Raw genomic sequence first — 22,104 nt, 5'->3', positions numbered from 1 at the left:
TTCAACTTAGCAAGAGGTCCTACCCTATGGAGTATGTACCTCCCCGGCACCGTGGCAGCTCACCTCCCTTTGAGCGTGGCTCCACCGCCAAGCCAGGAGACCCATAGTGTCTTCCGGACGGGTCAGCCCCGAAGGCCTCCCGTTATACGATTGTCTCCAACTACGACAACCCGGACTCGGGGGTAACCGTACCCTTGTATAGTTGTGCGGTGCCTCATGCTAAGAAGAACAAACGTCAAGCTAAGCCCCGTGCCCACGTTGGAGTAGTGTGGTTGCGCGGGTTAATTGTTCCGGGCGAATACAGAGAACCATGTGTCGTTTTTCGCAAAAACCCAAGTCACACACACATTTCCTCTTTCCAACCATCTTTGTCAAGATCCTTTCCTTTCATAAACCATACGCTTGGGTAAGATTGCCTCACCCAAGGTTTTCATAAACATTTACAACAAGGAAAACCTTGAGGGGTTCCCAACCTATAGTTTCATGAGTTGAACTAGTATTGCACTACGGCCGAGATGAGAGTCATCCCGCCATAGATGAGGTATAAAGGGGTAGTGGAGTGGATCATACTTGCTTAAGGTAAGCATGTATTATGACAACACAAGGAGGAATATACTCTCAGATTTGTGGTGCTAATTACACAACTTAGATAGTGGAGTGTCACTATCCAACATATTCTCCAAGATGGTACACGGCATACTCCTCTCAAGTTGAGAATACACCAAGATCATGACATTGATACCTCTATACTACAAAGGGGGTGGGTGTGGTGTAAGTTAATATCTTGAGATGGAACATGCTCAAGTTGAGCATACAAGATCACCAAGTGGAATAGCACGGCCATGTTACCATGCATCCCATAACACAAGGACAATAGTGGAGCATCACCACTAGGGAGTACCCCACTTGCAATCACACATAGATGACATAAATAGAGATAATAACACACATAGAATGAAGGCGCTTTGAACATCAACAAATGACATCCAACTAGACACCGGATCAGAGATCAAAAGATGGCTTGCCTTGGCTTATTTGTCCCTGTACTTCTTCAACTCCATCAATATAAGAATTCCGACAATATAAATAAAATCCTCGTTCGATTCCACTTCTTCTTCTTCTCCGGAATTGTTCGCATCTATCGCCGGAAAATATAAAAAGAACACAATCAATCACATTGCACCAACAAGACATCATTCAACAATCAACAACTAACCATGCAGCCAAGGTATAACATACTAAGGACTTATAGATACTACAAAGCAACTAAAAGAGAACCCAATCTATTTACCTAGTGAAGGTATGAGAGTGCCATGACTTAGCAATTGCCTCTCTCGGTTATCACCATGGTATAAACCAATTATCCCCTGGTAGATAACATCATGAAGAGGACAAGAGCATTAGTTTGACATCACAAACATTCACAACATACTTTCAACATTTTTGGAAAAGTAGAAAACAGTTTTCCTAATTTAATTTGCTCACTTAACACTATACACAAATAGGAAGCAAACCATATACCACATCATTTGAAAACTTAAGCAAAACAAAAGAGCTAAAGTTAGGTTGCAGAGGTTTTGTTTTGCAAGCATAAAACAAAGGTTGCCCACCTCTACTAAAAAGAGTTGGTCAAGGGTTTTTAAATAAACCGAAAAGTTTTGCTTCAACAATGCATGCTACACATAAACATCACTAACAGCAACAAATATGTATGAACAGAGACTAATAAAAATTTTCCTAGATAGCCAGTACTAATACAAGACTAACCCAATTGGAATCACCCAAAAATATTAAACCTACAATTTTAGGAATTTCTTTGAATCTGACTGTACAGAAAACAAGATCTGTAAGCCATAAATCGTAGAAAAATCCTAAAAATATGAGGTCAGTTGCATCTGAAAGGTATTGTAAAGGTGGTTCTTATCCAACTGGTTTCATTCAAAAATTCGTTTCCAAGCTCCTGATTTAATTCGACAAAGTCAGATCTGACCAGATCTTGATCTGTGAACCATTTCAATTCCATTAGGTCATTTGAAGTGAACCCAACGCCAAAATGAAGGTACTGGAGAGGGCTTTCACCCAAAATTGAGTTTGCTCAAAAAGGTTTTGTAAAACGGAAGAAATCTAACAAACAATGATTCTGCATGTTTGCAGAACTTTATTTATCATGCAAAATCCGTAACGAATTTGAGGATGAGACCAACGCCAAGTTGTAGATATTTTCAATACCTATCTGCAGAACTTTGAACCACTCAATTTGGATCTGCACACGAGATTTGGCGGATTTTACAATATCGTACCAGAATCTGAAACAGCAAGAAACAGAAATTACTGCAAGGTTTTGGACGAACTTTGCTCAAGAACTTCAGATCTGAGGATAGCTCAACCTTCTCCATGCTTGGACCAACATGCACCTGCATCAAGATCCAATCTTAGCAAGGGAGGAAGAAGAAGAGGAGAGAAAACCATCTAGGATTGGGGAGAAGAAGGAGAGGGAGGCTCTCATGGTGAGGATGAGCTTGAGGGAGGAAGGAGCTGCATCTTGGTGAGCTTTCCATGGCCATGGCCGGCCATGAAGCTAGGAGGAGTAGCAATTTCGTGGGGAGAGGTAGGAGGAGAGTGTGTGGGAGTGGAGGAGAGAGTGGGGAGTGGAAAAGTGAGAGCAAGTGAGGAGGGGGTGGGCTGCCAAGCCCCTTTATATAGAGGGAGAGGGGGTGGGCTGCCTCCTCATTGATTGGGTTGGTTGGGAGGTAGCCTCTTCATTGATTGGGTTAGTTGGGAGGCTGGTTTGGGGAAGAGATATTTGACCCAAGCTGAATTTATTTGTGGCATTGGGAAGAGACAAAGGAGGAGAGGCATCCCAAGGTGGAGTAATTATGTGAGAGAGAGGGAAATGGAGAGGCATGATGCATGTGTGCCATGGCATGGCCGGCCACATATTTTTGGCCATGCACAAGTGATCAACAAGAGATAATTGCTACACATGCATGACACCCAAGGTTGAGTGCCTCACAAATTACTAAAATGGTGGCCTAAAAAGATATACAATTTTAGGCAAAGTGATACTAATGCACAAGGGTGCTAAAGTAGATGGTGGTGACATTCTGACCTGATAAAAGATGTGTCCAAGAGATGATGGTGGTGATGGTGATTTAGACAATGGTAGAGCAAGGCTAGGAGAGATGGTGAGTGAAGTAACCATACACTCACAAGGATGAATATATTGACATACATCATCAATTCATGAGGTCAAGGTGATGATGGAAAATAATAGAGGAGTGAGATAGGCATAATGAAATATAAGTTGCTCTTCAAATAAGAGGTCAATTGGGAGTGATTTGAAAGTATCAAATGATTATCCATTTGATCAAGAATTGGAGGATGGAGGGATACAATGTGGTAGATCAGAGATGTGCATAAGATGTGCAAGTTTTGCCATTTGAGAAAGGATTCATTTGAAAAGTATATGGAACACCTCAATTGTCTAGACACAATTGGGAATGAACTCAAGTGAAATGGAATTTTGAAGATGTTGAGAGAAAACTAGTTGGAACATAGGGGTTCAACATATTCTACTTTCTCAAGTAAAGTAAAGTTTTTCTCAAATTTAAAGTAAACAAGAAATGGTATAGGTACCATAAACAAGCCTTTTGTTAAAAACAAAGCAACATAGAGAGTAATGTTTTAGAAATCAGTGCTTGGTAGAAATGGGATGAGAAAACAAAACCCATTTCAGTCCTTGTTCTCTTTGAAGAATTATCTTGAAAATATTTAATAAAACTAGAATTAGTTTTGTGATCAAAACTAGAGAAGGAAAAATTAATAGGATTTTTGAGAGAGAAAACTAACTTAGGGAGAAGTGTTCTCAAGGGTAGATGATGGCTACAAAATGTACCCACCATTCCCACTCTTGGTTTTGTGAAGATTAAACTTGAATAAAGACAAGAGGTAAAATTGAAGGAAGTGATCTAGAGTTGAATCATTGAATAGGATACAAGATCAAGTTTAATATATGAGCTGCAAGGATTGACTGAGACATGCAAGACGTGGAGGTTGAAGAGGATGTTGCATAGATGAGATCCATGCATTGAGGTCAACAATAACAGTGGTGGTTGCTTAGATATCAACTGCCAAAGTCTGGAACTTATAAGCTTGCCAAAACAGATTGTTGACTTGGCTTCAGAATCAACCTATGATGAGTGGGTATAAGAGAAGGATGTGATGAGGGTAGATGATCCCAAATTTTGGATTCAAGGATGGTTTGAGCTAGACTAACACAAATAGGAATATCAAGATGGCACACTCATGTTGCCATCAGGAGAAGAGTTTGATGTAGTAAAAAGGAAAACAATTTTACCTAAGTCACACATGTGTTTTATTAGGTGAGTCGTATGTCTGACCACTAGAGGTGTTGTTCTTTGAGGTACTCAAGACAGAACTCAACAAGAAATCAAGACAATACATCTAGCAGCAGATCAAAGCAATTCATCACAACAAACAAATCAAGGCAATTCATCTAAATTAGTCTATAGAAAAAGTTTTTGTTCCCCCTAATTTTTGAAATATGGACAATTAATCAAGGTTGCAAAAGTTGGGGTGTTACAGATCTTCCACCCTTAAAATAATCTCGTCCCGAGATTACTGAGCGTAGAACTGGAGGGGTTGTAAAGTTTAACGAAAATTAGACTCCATTTTTATGCCTTTGTGTGGAGAGGGTCGCAACTTCAGGTTGTGAGGGACATGATGGATTTCTGACGATGGCGAGCTTCATGAAGGGGCTGACGACTCCGTGCAGATGTTGGATCTATACCTTCTTAATGATCCTAGCGGGGTTCATGATTGTGGGAGAGTTAGTGCACCCAATGGTGCTTGAGCAGGGTTGAAAACTTTTTAGAGTTAGCTTAAATTTAGTGGAAGACGAAGTCTTCCACCCTTAAAATTGTTCATCGGGGAGGGGGCGTTAAAAACTGTAAGCTTCGGCCACGGGTCTTGTCGGGCGCTTTTTGGAGAAGCCATTGATCTTTGGAGTTGAACATCTTCAGCGGGCGTTGAGTAGTCCACGGCTTCAAGAGGGGTTAGTGCATCCCACATTTCCAACGGTGTGTTAGAAAGGTTTAAAATGTTAGGGTTAGCTCCAACTTTTAGTGGAAGACGAAGTCTTCCACCGTTAAGATTTTTCATCGGGCTTTCGGAAAATCTTAGAGCTTCTGCCTTGCGGTCCTGTCGGGGGCTTCTGAAGGAGTCATCGATCTTCCGTACTCAGTTGAAGAATCTTCAGGGGCGACGTGCAGACCGCAACTTCAAGAGGCACTCACGGTGTTAACTAAACCATAGGGGACGCGCCATGAGTTAATAAGTTGATGAAACGCCTGGTTGGTACCCATATGAAGCAGCAACAGGGGTCGTCGAAGACAATCTTCAGCTTGAGGGTCGGTGCTGACTTCAGTAGCAACTAAGAAGTTAGCGGGTAAACTACGCCTAAAGTCTTGAGTCTTGAGGTATCTTCAGGAGCCTTCACTTGATGAGGACCAGATGAACCATGTGATGTAGCTTGGCTTTGACGCTATTGTTCACTCAACTTGTTAGACGGTGTGTTAGAGGGTAGTTTTCAAGAAAATATCCTCGAGGTTAGCGCGATTATGCTCCAAGGTTAGTCCAAATTAGTATGTCTTCTCGCAGAGGTGCAGTCATTCTTGAAGGTAGGGCTTCTTCTTTCTTGGCGTAGTCGAGATGCTCCAGCTGATATTGAAGGAAGTTAGCGTAGATGGGGGTTTGGGTTAGTTTTCCTGATGTTTGAAAAACAACTGCTAACGGGGGTAGAGTTAGAGCTTTTCGTTAACTTATCCAACTAACTAGCAGTTAGCAAAACATCGGCGAGGTAGGTGAGGGTGAAAACATCTTTGGGAGGCTTTCTAAGCTAGTTTATCACACTAAGGGTGTTTTTCAGACTGAAAAGCCAAGACAATTATACACACAACAAACAAACAAAAGACACTCAAGGCAGCACACAAGGGAACTACAAGCAATCATCAAACCAGGCATGGTAACCTAAGTACCCATGGAATGCCTAATGCGTGGGGGTAGCTCAATCAAAGCGATTGAGTTTGTCCTATCCATCCTATTGGTTTGGGGGCTGGTCACATATGTTGCCGTCTTCATTTTGCTCTTATGGACTCCAACATGGATTTTCGGGGCAGTTGGTTGCGAAGCAGGCCTGGTGTTCGGTCTTCTATGTTGAGGCGGAGGAGAAAACTGCGTAGTCTTCTTGCTCAACATCCCGGGAACGTGAGGTCTTCGAAGAGGTAGTTGTTGAGGTACTCCCGAAATCATCAACTTCTTGTAGCTGGCCTAAAAATTACTAGTCAAGAACTGAGGACTTGATCCCAGACGACTGCAAAAAGTGCAAGTCCACGGAGGAAGAAGGTCAGCTCCTTGACAGACTTTGGTGACAACCAAAGACATGATGTTATCATCCCAACAAGCACACGGCTACGTCGGCATCCAATCTTCAATAGCTGCAGTTGGAGATATATGAGTCTTCCTGAGGGATTGAGCCATCTTCGAGTTCGAGTCTCCAGTCTGAGTTGGGGACATCGTCCAATATGTAGGTTTGAATTGGCTGAGACGATAGAGTAAGAATTTTCAAACCTTTTTATAAAGCGGAGAGGTAAGAATTTTAGAAGCTTTGAATAAATAAGAGGAGTAGAAGCTATACTTCCGACTAAAGAAACAATTTGTTTTGTAAATAGTTTTGTCCAAGTACTTGTTTCCTAACTAACGTCCATGCTAACTAAGGTCTCCTACAGTCAGGATGGCTCTGATACCAGCTCTGTGGGGACCCCGGACTAGCTGTCCGAAATACCCTGTTATGTATACAGTTCACGTTCCCATGATCAGTGTGCCGTGAACACATAACCGAACTGATATCAAATTACATCATCCTTTACAAAACGGAATAAGAAAATTACAATAAAGTCACATGACCCAACTTTACAAGATAGCCTCGAAGGGCCTAATCTAATCATCAGAGTAGCAGAATCACTTCAGCAGCGTAGAGCCCAAGTCATCTGCCTTAACCCTACAAGCAACTGACTGGGAAGACGTTCCTAGCTCGCATAGACGTCGTCAACTCCTTCTTCATCCATCGTGTTCCTCCAAGTCTGGCCAAGTAAATAGCCAGGGACAGAGCCGTGAGTACATTTGGAATTGTACTCGCAAACCATCAAGAAAGATGCTAACAGAGCTAACTAAAAGAGACAAGAGAGGAAGAATAGTTTCTCTTGTGGATATAGCATGTGAAAGAGAATCAGTTTCTCTTATGAACATAGCATCCCACATCACAGTTGAAGGGGACACTAAGAAAGTCCTATGACATCTCTATATCTTTGTTAAAGCAGAGTTCCTCTACATGAAACACTAGGAAGGGTCACCCTCTTTTGTTTCATTTTCCTCGACCATCTCCACATGGCCGGCACACCATCTTTCCCGTACCCTTCCGGTACTTCCAACACACATTTCCTTTGGAAATCATTTTCAAAACCAAAACTCGACACAGCTCGGTAACGGCCATCCCAACCGTCCATGACCGCGGACGCGGCTATTCGAATAGTTTTAACTCTGCAGAGTGTGCGCACTTTCCCCACAAGATCTGATAAATCCGCCGGGATCATCCCCGGTTCGTCATACGAAAGTATGCGAGTCTCGGATAATCAGTCGAAGCCTTTCGCCTATTCAACTTAGCAAGAGGTCCTACCCTATGGAGTATGTACCTCCCCGGCACCGTGGCAGCTCACCTCCCTTTGAGCGTGGCTCCACCGCCAAGCCAGGAGACCCATAGTGTCTTCCGGACGGGTCAGCCCCGAAGGCCTCCCGTTATACGATTGTCTCCAACTACGACAACCCGGACTCGGGGGTAACCGTACCCTTGTATAGTTGTGCGGTGCCTCATGCTAAGAAGAACAAACGTCAAGCTAAGCCCCGTGCCCACGTTGGAGTAGTGTGGTTGCGCGGGTTAATTGTTCCGGGCGAATACAGAGAACCATGTGTCGTTTTTCGCAAAAACCCAAGTCACACACACATTTCCTCTTTCCAACCATCTTTGTCAAGATCCTTTCCTTTCATAAACCATACGCTTGGGTAAGATTGCCTCACCCAAGGTTTTCATAAACATTTACAACAAGGAAAACCTTGAGGGGTTCCCAACCTATAGTTTCATGAGTTGAACTAGTATTGCACTACGGCCGAGATGAGAGTCATCCCGCCATAGATGAGGTATAAAGGGGTAGTGGAGTGGATCATACTTGCTTAAGGTAAGCATGTATTATGACAACACAAGGAGGAATATACTCTCAGATTTGTGGTGCTAATTACACAACTTAGATAGTGGAGTGTCACTATCCAACATATTCTCCAAGATGGTACACGGCATACTCCTCTCAAGTTGAGAATACACCAAGATCATGACATTGATACCTCTATACTACAAAGGGGGTGGGTGTGGTGTAAGTTAATATCTTGAGATGGAACATGCTCAAGTTGAGCATACAAGATCACCAAGTGGAATAGCACGGCCATGTTACCATGCATCCCATAACACAAGGACAATAGTGGAGCATCACCACTAGGGAGTACCCCACTTGCAATCACACATAGATGACATAAATAGAGATAATAACACACATAGAATGAAGGCGCTTTGAACATCAACAAATGACATCCAACTAGACACCGGATCAGAGATCAAAAGATGGCTTGCCTTGGCTTATTTGTCCCTGTACTTCTTCAACTCCATCAATATAAGAATTCCGACAATATAAATAAAATCCTCGTTCGATTCCACTTCTTCTTCTTCTCCGGAATTGTTCGCATCTATCGCCGGAAAATATAAAAAGAACACAATCAATCACATTGCACCAACAAGACATCATTCAACAATCAACAACTAACCATGCAGCCAAGGTATAACATACTAAGGACTTATAGATACTACAAAGCAACTAAAAGAGAACCCAATCTATTTACCTAGTGAAGGTATGAGAGTGCCATGACTTAGCAATTGCCTCTCTCGGTTATCACCATGGTATAAACCAATTATCCCCTGGTAGATAACATCATGAAGAGGACAAGAGCATTAGTTTGACATCACAAACATTCACAACATACTTTCAACATTTTTGGAAAAAGTAGAAAACAGTTTTCCTAATTTAATTTGCTCACTTAACACTATACACAAATAGGAAGCAAACCATATACCACATCATTTGAAAACTTAAGCAAAACAAAAGAGCTAAAGTTAGGTTGCAGAGGTTTTGTTTTGCAAGCATAAAACAAAGGTTGCCCACCTCTACTAAAAAGAGTTGGTCAAGGGTTTTTAAATAAACCGAAAAGTTTTGCTTCAACAATGCATGCTACACATAAACATCACTAACAGCAACAAATATGTATGAACAGAGACTAATAAAAATTTTCCTAGATAGCCAGTACTAATACAAGACTAACCCAATTGGAATCACCCAAAAATATTAAACCTACAATTTTAGGAATTTCTTTGAATCTGACTGTACAGAAAACAAGATCTGTAAGCCATAAATCGTAGAAAAATCCTAAAAATATGAGGTCAGTTGCATCTGAAAGGTATTGTAAAGGTGGTTCTTATCCAACTGGTTTCATTCAAAAATTCGTTTCCAAGCTCCTGATTTAATTCGACAAAGTCAGATCTGACCAGATCTTGATCTGTGAACCATTTCAATTCCATTAGGTCATTTGAAGTGAACCCAACGCCAAAATGAAGGTACTGGAGAGGGCTTTCACCCAAAATTGAGTTTGCTCAAAAAGGTTTTGTAAAACGGAAGAAATCTAACAAACAATGATTCTGCATGTTTGCAGAACTTTATTTATCATGCAAAATCCGTAACGAATTTGAGGATGAGACCAACGCCAAGTTGTAGATATTTTCAATACCTATCTGCAGAACTTTGAACCACTCAATTTGGATCTGCACACGAGATTTGGCGGATTTTACAATATCGTACCAGAATCTGAAACAGCAAGAAACAGAAATTACTGCAAGGTTTTGGACGAACTTTGCTCAAGAACTTCAGATCTGAGGATAGCTCAACCTTCTCCATGCTTGGACCAACATGCACCTGCATCAAGATCCAATCTTAGCAAGGGAGGAAGAAGAAGAGGAGAGAAAACCATCTAGGATTGGGGAGAAGAAGGAGAGGGAGGCTCTCATGGTGAGGATGAGCTTGAGGGAGGAAGGAGCTGCATCTTGGTGAGCTTTCCATGGCCATGGCCGGCCATGAAGCTAGGAGGAGTAGCAATTTCGTGGGGAGAGGTAGGAGGAGAGTGTGTGGGAGTGGAGGAGAGAGTGGGGAGTGGAAAAGTGAGAGCAAGTGAGGAGGGGGTGGGCTGCCAAGCCCTTTATATAGAGGGAGAGGGGGTGGGCTGCCTCCTCATTGATTGGGTTGGTTGGGAGGTAGCCTCTTCATTGATTGGGTTAGTTGGGAGGCTGGTTTGGGGAAGAGATATTTGACCCAAGCTGAATTTATTTGTGGCATTGGGAAGAGACAAAGGAGGAGAGGCATCCCAAGGTGGAGTAATTATGTGAGAGAGAGGGAAATGGAGAGGCATGATGCATGTGTGCGATGGCATGGCCGGCCACATATTTTTGGCCATGCACAAGTGATCAACAAGAGATAATTGCTACACATGCATGACACCCAAGGTTGAGTGCCTCACAAATTACTAAAATGGTGGCCTAAAAAGATATACAATTTTAGGCAAAGTGATACTAATGCACAAGGGTGCTAAAGTAGATGGTGGTGACATTCTGACCTGATAAAAGATGTGTCCAAGAGATGATGGTGGTGATGGTGATTTAGACAATGGTAGAGCAAGGCTAGGAGAGATGGTGAGTGAAGTAACCATACACTCACAAGGATGAATATATTGACATACATCATCAATTCATGAGGTCAAGGTGATGATGGAAAATAATAGAGGAGTGAGATAGGCATAATGAAATATAAGTTGCTCTTCAAATAAGAGGTCAATTGGGAGTGATTTGAAAGTATCAAATGATTATCCATTTGATCAAGAATTGGAGGATGGAGGGGATACAATGTGGTAGATCAGAGATGTGCATAAGATGTGCAAGTTTTGCCATTTGAGAAAGGATTCATTTGAAAAGTATATGGAACACCTCAATTGTCTAGACACAATTGGGAATGAACTCAAGTGAAATGGAATTTTGAAGATGTTGAGAGAAAACTAGTTGGAACATAGGGGTTCAACATATTCTACTTTCTCAAGTAAAGTAAAGTTTTTCTCAAATTTAAAGTAAACAAGAAATGGTATAGGTACCATAAACAAGCCTTTTGTTAAAAACAAAGCAACATAGAGAGTAATGTTTTAGAAATCAGTGCTTGGTAGAAATGGGATGAGAAAACAAAACCCATTTCAGTCCTTGTTCTCTTTGAAGAATTATCTTGAAAATATTTAATAAAACTAGAATTAGTTTTGTGATCAAAACTAGAGAAGGAAAAATTAATAGGATTTTTGAGAGAGAAAACTAACTTAGGGAGAAGTGTTCTCAAGGGTAGATGATGGCTACAAAATGTACCCACCATTCCCACTCTTGGTTTTGTGAAGATTAAACTTGAATAAAGACAAGAGGTAAAATTGAAGGAAGTGATCTAGAGTTGAATCATTGAATAGGATACAAGATCAAGTTTAATATATGAGCTGCAAGGATTGACTGAGACATGCAAGACGTGGAGGTTGAAGAGGATGTTGCATAGATGAGATCCATGCATTGAGGTCAACAATAACAGTGGTGGTTGCTTAGATATCAACTGCCAAAGTCTGGAACTTATAAGCTTGCCAAAACAGATTGTTGACTTGGCTTCAGAATCAACCTATGATGAGTGGGTATAAGAGAAGGATGTGATGAGGGTAGATGATCCCAAATTTTGGATTCAAGGATGGTTTGAGCTAGACTAACACAAATAGGAATATCAAGATGGCACACTCATGTTGCCATCAGGAGAAGAGTTTGATGTAGTAAAAAGGAAAACAATTTTACCTAAGTCACACATGTGTTTTATTAGGTGAGTCGTATGTCTGACCACTAGAGGTGTTGTTCTTTGAGGTACTCAAGACAGAACTCAACAAGAAATCAAGACAATACATCTAGCAGCAGATCAAAGCAATTCATCACAACAAACAAATCAAGGCAATTCATCTAAATTAGTCTATAGAAAAAGTTTTTGTTCCCCCTAATTTTTGAAATATGGACAATTAATCAAGGTTGCAAAAGTTGGGGTGTTACAACATGTGTTCTTAGTTTTATTCTTAATGTTCATGGCGAAGGTTGAAACTGCTTCGTTAACTGTTATATGGTTGGAAACGGAAAATGCTACATGTGGTAAATGGTATAATGTTTTGAATAATTTGATACTTGGCAATTGTTGTGCTCATGTTTAAGCTCTTGCATCATGTACCTTGCACCTATTAATGAAGAACTACATAGAGCTTGTTAAAATTTGGTTTGCATGATTGGTTTCTCTAGAGTCTAGATATTTTCTAGTGAGGTGTTTGAACAACAAGGAAGACAGTGTAGAGTCTTATAATGCTTGCAATATGTTCTTATGTAAGTTTTGCTGTACCGGTTCATACTTGTGTTTGCTTCAAACAACCTTGCTAGCCTAAGCCTTGTATTGAGAGGGAATACTTCTCGTGCATCCAAAATCCTTGAGCCAAAAACTATGCCATTTGTGTCCACCATACCTACCTACTACATGGTATTTATCCGCCATTCCAAAGTAAATTACTTGAGTGCTACCTTTAAAATTCTATTCTTTGTCTTTGCAATATATAGCTCATGGGAAAAATAGCTTAAAAACTATTGTGGTATTGAATATGTACTTATGTATCTTATTTCTTAATAAGTTGCTTGTTGAGCGGTAACCATGTTTCTGGGGACGCCATCAACTATTACACTTTGTTGAATATCATGTGAGTTGCTATGCATGTTCGTCTTGTCTGAAGTAAGGGTGATTTATCATGATCAAATGGTTTGAGTATGCATATTGTTAGAGAAGAACATTGGGCCGCTAACTAAAGCCATGATCCATGGTGGAAGTTTCAGTTTGGACAACAATCCTCAATCTCTTATGAGAATATTATTTGTTGTTGAATGCTTATGCATTAAAGAGGAGTCTATCATCTGTTGTCTATGTTGTCCCGGTATGGATGTCTAAGTTGAGAATAATCAAAAGCGAGAAATCCAATGCGAGCTTTCTCCTTAGACCTTTATACAGGCGGCATAGAGGTACCTCTTTGTGACACTTGGTTAAAACATATGCTATGCAATGATAATCCATGTAAATCCAAGCTAATTAGGACAAGGTGCGAGCACTATTGGTAATCTATGCATGAGGCTTGCAACTTATAGGAGATCTTATACATAACACATATGCTTTATTACTACCGTTGAAAAAATTGTTTCTTGTTTTCAAAATAAAAGCTCTAGCACAAATATAGTAATCCATGCTTCCCTCTACGAAGGGCCATTCTTCTACTTTTATGTTGAGTCAGTTTACCTACTTCTTTCTATCTTAGAAGCAAACACTTGTGTTAACTGTGCATTGATTCTTACATGTTTACCTATTGCACTTGTTATATTGCTTTATGTTGACAATTATCCATGAGATAAACATGTTGAAGTTGAAAGCAACTGCTGAAACTTATATCTTCCTTTGTGTTGCTTCAAAGCTTTCTACCATGAATCTATTGTTTTATGAGTTAACTCTTATGCAAATCTTATTGATACTTGTCTTGAAAGTACTATTCATGAAAAGTCTTTGCTATATGATTCAGTTGTTTATTCATTGTCTTTACCATTGCTTCGAATCGCTGCATTCATCTCATGTGCTTTACAATAGTATTGATCAAGATTATGATAGCATGTCACTTCAGAAATTATCTTTGTTATCGTTTACCTACTCGAGGACGAGTAGGAACTAAGCTTGGGGATGCTTGATACGTCTCAAACGTATTTATAATTTCTTATGTTCCATGCTACTTTATTGATGATACTCACATGTTTTATACACACTTTATGTCATATTTATGCATTTTCCGACACTAACCTATTGACGAGATGCCGAAGAGCCAGTTGTTGTTTTCTGCTGTTTTTGGTTTCAGAAATCCTACAAAGTAAATATTCTCGGAATTGGACGAAATCAACGCCCAGGGTCTTATTTTTCCACGAAGCTTCCAGAAGACCGAAAGGGAAACGAAGTGGGGCGACGAAGCGCCGCCACGCCAGGGCCGCGCGGCCAAGGGTGGGGCCGCGCCTCCCTAGTGTGTGGGGCCCTCGCGTCGCCTTCTGACCTACCCTTCCGCCTACTTAAAGCCTTCGTCGAGAAAACCCCAGTACCGAGAGCCACGATACGGAAAACCTTCCAGAGACGCCGCCGCCGCCAATCCCATCTCGGGGGATTCAGGAGATCGCCTCCGGCACCCTGCCGGAGAGGGGAATCATATCTCGGAGGACTCTTCATCGCCATGATCGCCTCCGGAGTGATGTGTGAGTAGTTCACCCCTGGACTATGGGTCCATAGCAGTAGCTAGATGGTTGTCTTCTCCTCATTGTGCTATCATTGTTCGATCTTGTGAGCTGCCTAACATGATCAAGATCATCTATTTGTAATGCTACATGTTGCGTTTGTTGGGATCCGATGAATATGGAATACTATGTTATGTTGATTATCAATTTATCATCTATGTGTTGTTTATGATCTTGCATGCTCTCCGTTGCTAGCAGAGGCTCTGGCCAAGTTGATACTTGTAACTCCAAGAGGGAGTATTTATGCTCGATAGTGGGTTCATGTCTCCATTAAATCTGGGGGAGTGACAGCAACCCCTAAGGTTGTGGATGTGCTGTTGCCACTAGGGATAAAACATCAATGCTATGTCTAAGGATATTTGTGTTGATTACATTACGCACCATACTTAATGCAATTGTCTGTTGTTTGCAACTTAATACTGGAAGGGGTGCAGATGCTAACCCGAAGGTGGACTTTTTAGGCATAGATGCATGCTGGATAGCGGTCTATGTACTTTGTCGTAATGCCCAATTGAATTTCACACTACTCATCATAATATGTATGTGCATTGTCATGCCCTCTTTATCTGTCAATTGCCCAACTGTAATTTGTTCACCCAACATGCTATTTCTTATTGGAGAGACACCACTAGTGAACTGTGGACCCCGGTCCATTCTTTTACATCGAATACAATCTACTGCAATACTCGTTCTTAATGTTCTTCGCAAACATCATCTTCCACACTATACATCTAATCCTTTGTTTACAGCAAGCCGGTGAGATTGACAACCTCACTGTTAAGTTGGGGCAAAGTACTTTTATTGTGTTGTGCAGGTTCCACGTTGGCGCCGGAATCCCTGGTGTTGCGCCGCACTACACTCTGTCACCAACAACCTTCACGTGCTCCTTGACTCCTACTGGTTCGATAAACTTGGTTTCTTACTGAGGGAAAACCTGCCGCTGTACGCATCACACCTTCCTCTTGGGGTTCCCAACGGGCGTGTGCTTCACGCGTATCAAGCTCATTTTCTGGCGCCGTTGCCGGGGAGATCAAGACACGCTGCAAGGGGAGTCTTCACTTCCAATCTCTTTACTTTGTTTTTGTCTTGCTTTATGATAACCCACAAGTATAGGGGATCGCAGCAGTCTTCGAGGGAAGCAAAACCCAAATTTATTGATTCGACACAAGGGGAGGTAAAGAATACTTATAAGCCTTAACAACTGAGTTGTCAATTCAGCTGCACCTGGAAAAGCACTAGTAACAGGGGTGATGTGAAAGTAGCAGTAATATGAGAGCAATAGTAACAGTAATACAGCAGCAGTAGCAATAACACAGAGGCAATGGCACCAGAAAATAGTTGATACTACTTCCAATGACATATAGAACGAGTATATGATGATGAGAGATGGACCGGGGTTCCCAGCGATCTACACTAGTGGTAACTCTCCAATAACAAGTGACAAGTGTTGGGTGAACAAATTACAGTTGGGCAATTGATAGGATTGAAATAGCATTAAGATAGAACATCAAGATTATTAATCATGTAGGCATGTTTTCCATATATAGTCATACGTGCTCGCAATGAGAAACTTGTACAACATCTTTTGTCCTACCAGCCGGTGGCAGCCGGGCCTCTAGGGAATCTACTGGATATTAAGGTACTCCTTTTAATAGAGTACCGGAGCAAAGCATTAACACTCCGTGAAAACATGTGATCCTCATACCTACGCCTTCCCCTCTAGTTGTCCCAATTTCTGTCACTTTGGGGCCTTTGGTTCCGGACATAGACATGTGCATACAACTTGTAGATACAATCTAAGCAATACATATAGAGCTTAAATCTAAGATCATGCCACTCGGGCCCTAGTGACAAGCATTAAGCATAACAAGATTACAGCAACAATAACTTCACAAACTTTATAGATAGACTAATCATAATGTATCATCCATCGGATCCCAACAAACACAACACCTATTACATCAGATGGATCTCAATCATGTAAGGCAGCTCATGAGATCATTGTATTGAAGTACATGGAGGAGAGAATACCAACTAGCTACTGCTAGAACCCGTAGTCCATGGGGGAACTACTCACGGAGCATGATGGAGGCGGTGGCGTTGATGGAGATGGCTTCCGGGGGCACTTCCCCGTCCCGGCAGGGTGCCGGAATAGAGACTTCTGTCCCCCGAATTGGAGTTTCGCGATGGCGGCGGCGCCCCTGGAGTCTTTCTGGAGTTTCGTCAAAAGGTATCAAAGATTTAGGTCGCGAGGGGTCTTATAGGCGAAGAGGCGGCGCAAAAGGGTTTCTGGGGGGCCCACACAGTAGGGGGCGCGCCCCACCCCTTGGCCGCGCCGCCCTGGAGTGTGGGGCCCCCCTGGCTCGCCTCCGACTCTCCTTCGGTGTTCTGGGGTCTTCCGGGAAAAATAAGATGTTTGGCGTTGATTTCGTCCAATTCCGAGAATATTGCCCGAACAGCCTTTCTGGAACCAAAAACAGCAGAAAACAGGAACTGGCACTGTGGCATCTTGTTAATAGGTTAGTTCCGGAAAATGCATGAAATCATCATAAAGCGCAAGCAAAACATGTAAGTATTGTCATAAAACAAGCATGGAACGTCATAAATTATGGATACGTTGGAGACGTATCAGCATCCCCAAGCTTAGTTCCTACTCGTCCTCGAGTAGGTAAACGATAAAAAGAATAATTTATGTAGTGACATGCTACTTACATAACCTTGATCATACTATTATAAAGCATATGAAATGAATGAAGTGACTCAAGGCAATAATCTATAGTTGCTAACAAATAGATAACATATAGCAAAACTTTTCATGAAGAGTACTTTCAAGACAAGCATCAAAAGCCTTGCATAAGAGTTAACTCATAAAGCAATAGATTCAAAGTAAAAGCATCGAAGCAACACAAAAGAAGATATAAGTTTCAGCAATTGCTTTCAACTTTCAACATGCATATCTCATGGATAATTGTCAACACAAAGTAAAATAATAAGTGCAATAAGCAAGTATGTAAGAATCATTGCACAGTTGACACAAGTTTTTGCTTCTAAGATGGAAGGAAGTAGGTAAACTGACTCAACATAAAGTAAAAGAAAGGCCCTTCGCAGAGGGAAGCAGGGATTAAATCATGTGCTAGAGCTTTTCAAGTTTTGAAATCATATAGAGAGCATAAAAGTAAAGTTTTGAGAGGTGTTTGTTGTTGTCAAAGAATGGTAGTGGGCACTCTAACCCCCTTGCCAAACAGACTTTCGAAGAGCGGCTCCCATGTTGTTTTTATTTTTGGGTGACACTCCTTCCAACCTTTGCTTTCACAAACCATGGCTAACCGAATCCTCGGGTGCCTTCCAACAATCACATACCATGAAGGAGTGTCTATTTTATTTTAGTTTTATTTAGTGATGACACTCCTCCCCACCTTTGCTTTCTCAAGCCATGGCTAACCGAATCCTCGGGTGCCCACCAATCATTCACATACCATGGAGGAGTGTCTATTTGTGATTAATTGGGGCTGGGAACCCCGTTGCCAGCTCTTTTTGCAAAATTATTGGATAAGCGGATGAAGCCAGTAGTCCATTGGTGAAAGTTGCCCAACAAGATTGAAAGATAAAACACCACATACTTCCTCATGAGCTATAAAACATTGACACAAATTGAGTAGCATTTTGAATTGTTTAAAGGTAGCACATGAAGTATTTACTTGGAATGGCAGGAAATACCACATAGTAGGTAGGTATGGTGGACACACATGGTGACATAGGCATCCCAAATGGGCCTGCCGAAGATAGTACCCGGGGTTTATTGAAGGCCCACTACCCGAAGAATAAGAAGATTCGGGAGCCCAAGATATATTAAGGAAAGTTAAGAGTTGTAATAGGAAGTGTTATTTGTAATCTGGCGGGATGAGTTAGAAACCGTCCCGGGCTCTGTAACTTATATAGCACGAATCCCTCGGCTCCACCTCCTATATAAAGGGGGAGTCGAGGGACGAAGAGAGAATCGAATCATTGTCTACAAACCCTAGTTTTCACAATCGTCGAGTACTTTTCGGCTGAAACCTTCGAGATCTACTTACCCTCTACTTCTAACTAAACCCTAGCCTACAATCCATAGGCATTGACAAGTTGATACCTTGTCAATTGGCGCCGTCTGTGGGAACTAGAGGCGTAAGGATCTGATCTCGATGGCACGTTCAAGATCTTCGACATCGTCAACCGCAAGCAACACAATGGATAGAGGTAAACAGATCGCTGCTGGTCTTGTCGATTTTGTTCCTCACCCACCCTCCCGTTTGGATGCATATGCGTATCTGGCGGAGCCCATGAAGATAACGTTTGGAAGGTTTCACTTTCGCGTCGAGAAGGAGGGATCGTATCGTGTCGAAATTCCGATTTCGTCGGGATCGTTGGCGGTCGATTCTGATTTTTCAAGCTATGCATCGTCAACCGAGTCAGGAGAAGAAGAAACTTCGGCGACACGCTACGTCAGCACCAGAGCAAGAGAGAAACTCGCCAAGATCTTCAACGACATGTCGTTTGAGTCATCTGCGGACTCATATATAAGCGATGGCTCAAGCGATGTCGACAGTTATAACTTCATCGACAAATCTATCACAGTGGGCAAGGTCTTCATCAATCTCAACGATGATGTCACCAAACCCAACATAGATCTGAGTACAAAGTATCATCAGATTTATGCCATTGAAGATCAAGAGGAAACATCTGAGGCTTTCGACGATCTGGGAAATCCATACGTCGATCCCTCCAATCTGCGACAAGGCCTGGGCAACAAATACGTCGGGCCAGAGCCGCGAGACAGAGTTTCGCTTTCGCAAGCAGCGTGGGACAGAGCCACGAGAGCTATGAACGGTACAGAACCAATGGCTACCACGGCCACACCAGAGGAATTACAAGCATATCAATATAGGCTCGCACGAGCTGCCAGGGAATTGGAAAAACAGACAGCTGAGTTGAACAGGAGAAAGGAGGCAGCTTCTGCATCCAGCAGGAGAAGGGCAGATCTAAGTCGACAATCTAGAACTACGGGTGATAGCCACAGGGAGGCGCGGAACAGAGCAAGATCAAGGCTGCAACATATACCCGAAGCAGAAAGAGAACACTTGGTCCAAAACCTCGACATGTCCTTCATGTCGATAGATACAAGAGGAAATATCATCCCTAAGACACCAGAAGCTGGGTATATGGCGACACATGCTTTTATCCTTGCATCTAAACCACCTCCAGGTGATCCAAGGGAAACACTGTACAATATGGCGGTAGCAGGAGTTGGAGCTATGGGGACAGCGTTTGTATCAACGCCTCCCGAAGGAGCGGCAAGGCAAAATAGTCCACGACCTGCAGCAGCAAAGAATGCAGCACCTGAAGGACCAAGTGGAGCAAGAGACACAGCAGCACAAGCAAGGGTCGACAGAGCGCGGCAAAGCAGAAGGGATCATCGGCAATCTCCAGAACTTAACGACGAGGATATGTGCGGCTTACCATGCTTCACGAGGAGAGTCCGAAAAACTCGAGTCCCCTCAGGATTCAAGTTACCCGATAATTTCAAGAAGTTCGACGGCCTCCAAGATCCAGAGGATTGGCTAGTCGACTATCTGGAGACGGTGAAGCTGACAGGAGGAACCAGGGCAACAGCTATGCAAAGCATCCAGGTGCATTTGAGTGGAGCCGCACGATCTTGGATAAAGAAACTCACTCCAGGATCCATCGACAGCTGGGAAAGTTTCGAGGACGTGTTCGTCAAGAACTTCAGATCCACGTGCAAAAAACCCGCGTCGTTAGAAGAGTTGAGAGCATGTCGACAAAAGCCAGATGAGCCAATGAGAAAGTACATCCAAAGGTGGAATATCATCAAAAACTCGGCAGAAAATATATCTGACGAGAGAGCAATAGATGCGTTTGTCGCAGGAGTCAGGCGTGGAGATTTTGTCGAGGACTTGGGAAGGACCAATCCAAAGACAGTATCCGCGTTAATGGAGATAGCAAATAAATGGGCAGATGGAGAAGACGCTGTCCACAACAAACGGCACAGATCGCCAGAGGAGGACCGTGGTCGAAACTATCAACCGAGGCGAAGATTTCCTCGGCAGTACCAGAACTATGACGCTCCAGGACAAATTTCGGCAGGTTTTCGAACAAATACAGGAGGAAACAACAGAGATGATTATCAGAGAAGCAGTGAGCAGCGAGGCGATAACAGGGACGACTCTCGCAACAATAGGCAAAATAGCGGGCCTAGGTTCCCAAGGCCTTTCGTGTCCCCTGAAGAGATGATGAATGGACCGTGTCAGATGCATTTTTTCCTCGACAGCAACGGTAAAAGACAGTCAGGGCATTTGCAGAAAGACTGTCGAAATTTTCAGGCAATGTTGCGATACGCAGAGAACGCTAATGCGCGGGCAGCACAGAGAAATCCTCGAGAACCCAGAAGCGAGATTCACTTGCCGCCTCCTCCCGCGATTACAGACGACAATCGGCATCAGCTCAGAATAGCGGCAGCACCTGCACCACCACCTTATGTTGATCCTAACTCCAACGGAGCGGTGTCGATGATTCAGAAGGGAAGGCCGTCCAATAGAGCTCAGAGAGTAATCTCACGACAGGTGTTTATGGCAGAAAAAATGCCTCCACCAACAGTTGAGTATCTTAACTGGTCAGGACAAGATATTGGCTTCACCATAGCAGATCATCCGCAGCAAGTTCCTCGACCAGGGCAGTCAGCACTTATTCTGCCAGCAGTTATCGCGGGATTTGATGTCTCTCGAGTGTTCATAGACGGCGGCAGCAGCCTAAACCTTATGTATGCAGATACATTGAGGAAGATGAACATATCCTTAGCAAACTTGAAACCAACAGACACAAGGTTCCACGGCATCACACCGGAGAAACCAAGTTATCCATTGGGGAAGATCAATCTCGACGTTCAGTTTGGGACCCGAGAAAATTATAGAATCGAGAAGCTCGAATTTGAAGTCGTGGATTTTCCGTCGCAATACCACGCTCTGTTGGGACGACCAGCATATGCTAGATTTATGGCGGTGCCACACTATACATACCTGTTGTGGAGGTTGCCTGGACCAAAGGGACCAATCACAGTCAAAGGAAGCTTTGCCTTAGCCGATAAGTGCGACAAGGATTTTCACCGGCTGTCAGAAACTTTCGGGATGCAAGCTGAGTACTTGGCGTCAAAAAGCATGACTGATTACGACGCATCGCGTACGTTGGAAGGCCAAACAAAGAATCAACTTTCAGTACCGAGAAAAATTCAAAAGAAGTGCAGATTCACCCGACAGACCCGAAAAAGACGACATCTATCGCAAACGACATGGATATCGCATAGGAAAGCGCGCTCGTCGAGTTCCTCCGTGAGAACTGGAAAATCTTCGCATGGTGTCCAGCTGACATGCCAGGAGTACCCAGGGAACTTGCCGAGCACCACCTAAACTTGGATCCAG

The 22,104-nt window shown here is 42.7% G+C and overlaps 1 protein-coding gene and 2 long non-coding RNA genes across 6 annotated transcripts in view; all 3 read right to left on the bottom strand.

Annotated features, from left to right (window-relative positions):
• The window catches only part of LOC127301711 (large ribosomal subunit protein eL39), a 149,330-nt gene extending 127,796 nt beyond the window's left edge, over positions 1-21,534 (bottom strand). The window contains exon 1 of one of the 2 annotated variants that reach the window (XM_051331973.2): positions 21,530-21,534. The gene's annotated coding sequence lies outside the window, so the exon portion shown is untranslated. Of the gene's footprint in view, positions 1-6,240; positions 6,246-21,529 lie in introns of those variants that run through there. The other variant, XM_071818460.1, reaches the window with a different exon arrangement.
• Positions 589-2,844, bottom strand: LOC127301668 (uncharacterized). Of its 2 annotated transcripts, XR_011742337.1 has the most exons (4): positions 2,352-2,844; positions 2,230-2,263; positions 1,292-1,367; positions 589-1,138 (listed from the first exon to the last, which is right to left on the bottom strand). It is a non-coding gene; the product is annotated as an uncharacterized lncRNA (long non-coding RNA). The 2 variants fall into 2 exon arrangements; XR_011742336.1 differs by having other exon boundaries at positions 2,230-2,844.
• On the bottom strand, positions 8,319-10,384 carry LOC127301678 (uncharacterized). Of its 2 annotated transcripts, XR_011742335.1 has the most exons (4): positions 10,083-10,384; positions 9,961-9,994; positions 9,022-9,097; positions 8,319-8,868 (listed from the first exon to the last, which is right to left on the bottom strand). It is a non-coding gene; the product is annotated as an uncharacterized lncRNA (long non-coding RNA). The 2 variants fall into 2 exon arrangements; XR_011742334.1 differs by having other exon boundaries at positions 9,961-10,384.
• Positions 21,535-22,104: the final 570 nt, after the last annotated feature.

Source organism: Lolium perenne, chromosome 1, assembly GCF_019359855.2.
Source record: "Lolium perenne isolate Kyuss_39 chromosome 1, Kyuss_2.0, whole genome shotgun sequence".
In the NCBI taxonomy this organism is placed as follows: domain Eukaryota; kingdom Viridiplantae; phylum Streptophyta; class Magnoliopsida; order Poales; family Poaceae; genus Lolium; species Lolium perenne.
Note: the sequence above shows the minus strand (reverse complement) of the source record. Positions and strands in the feature narration are given on the sequence as shown.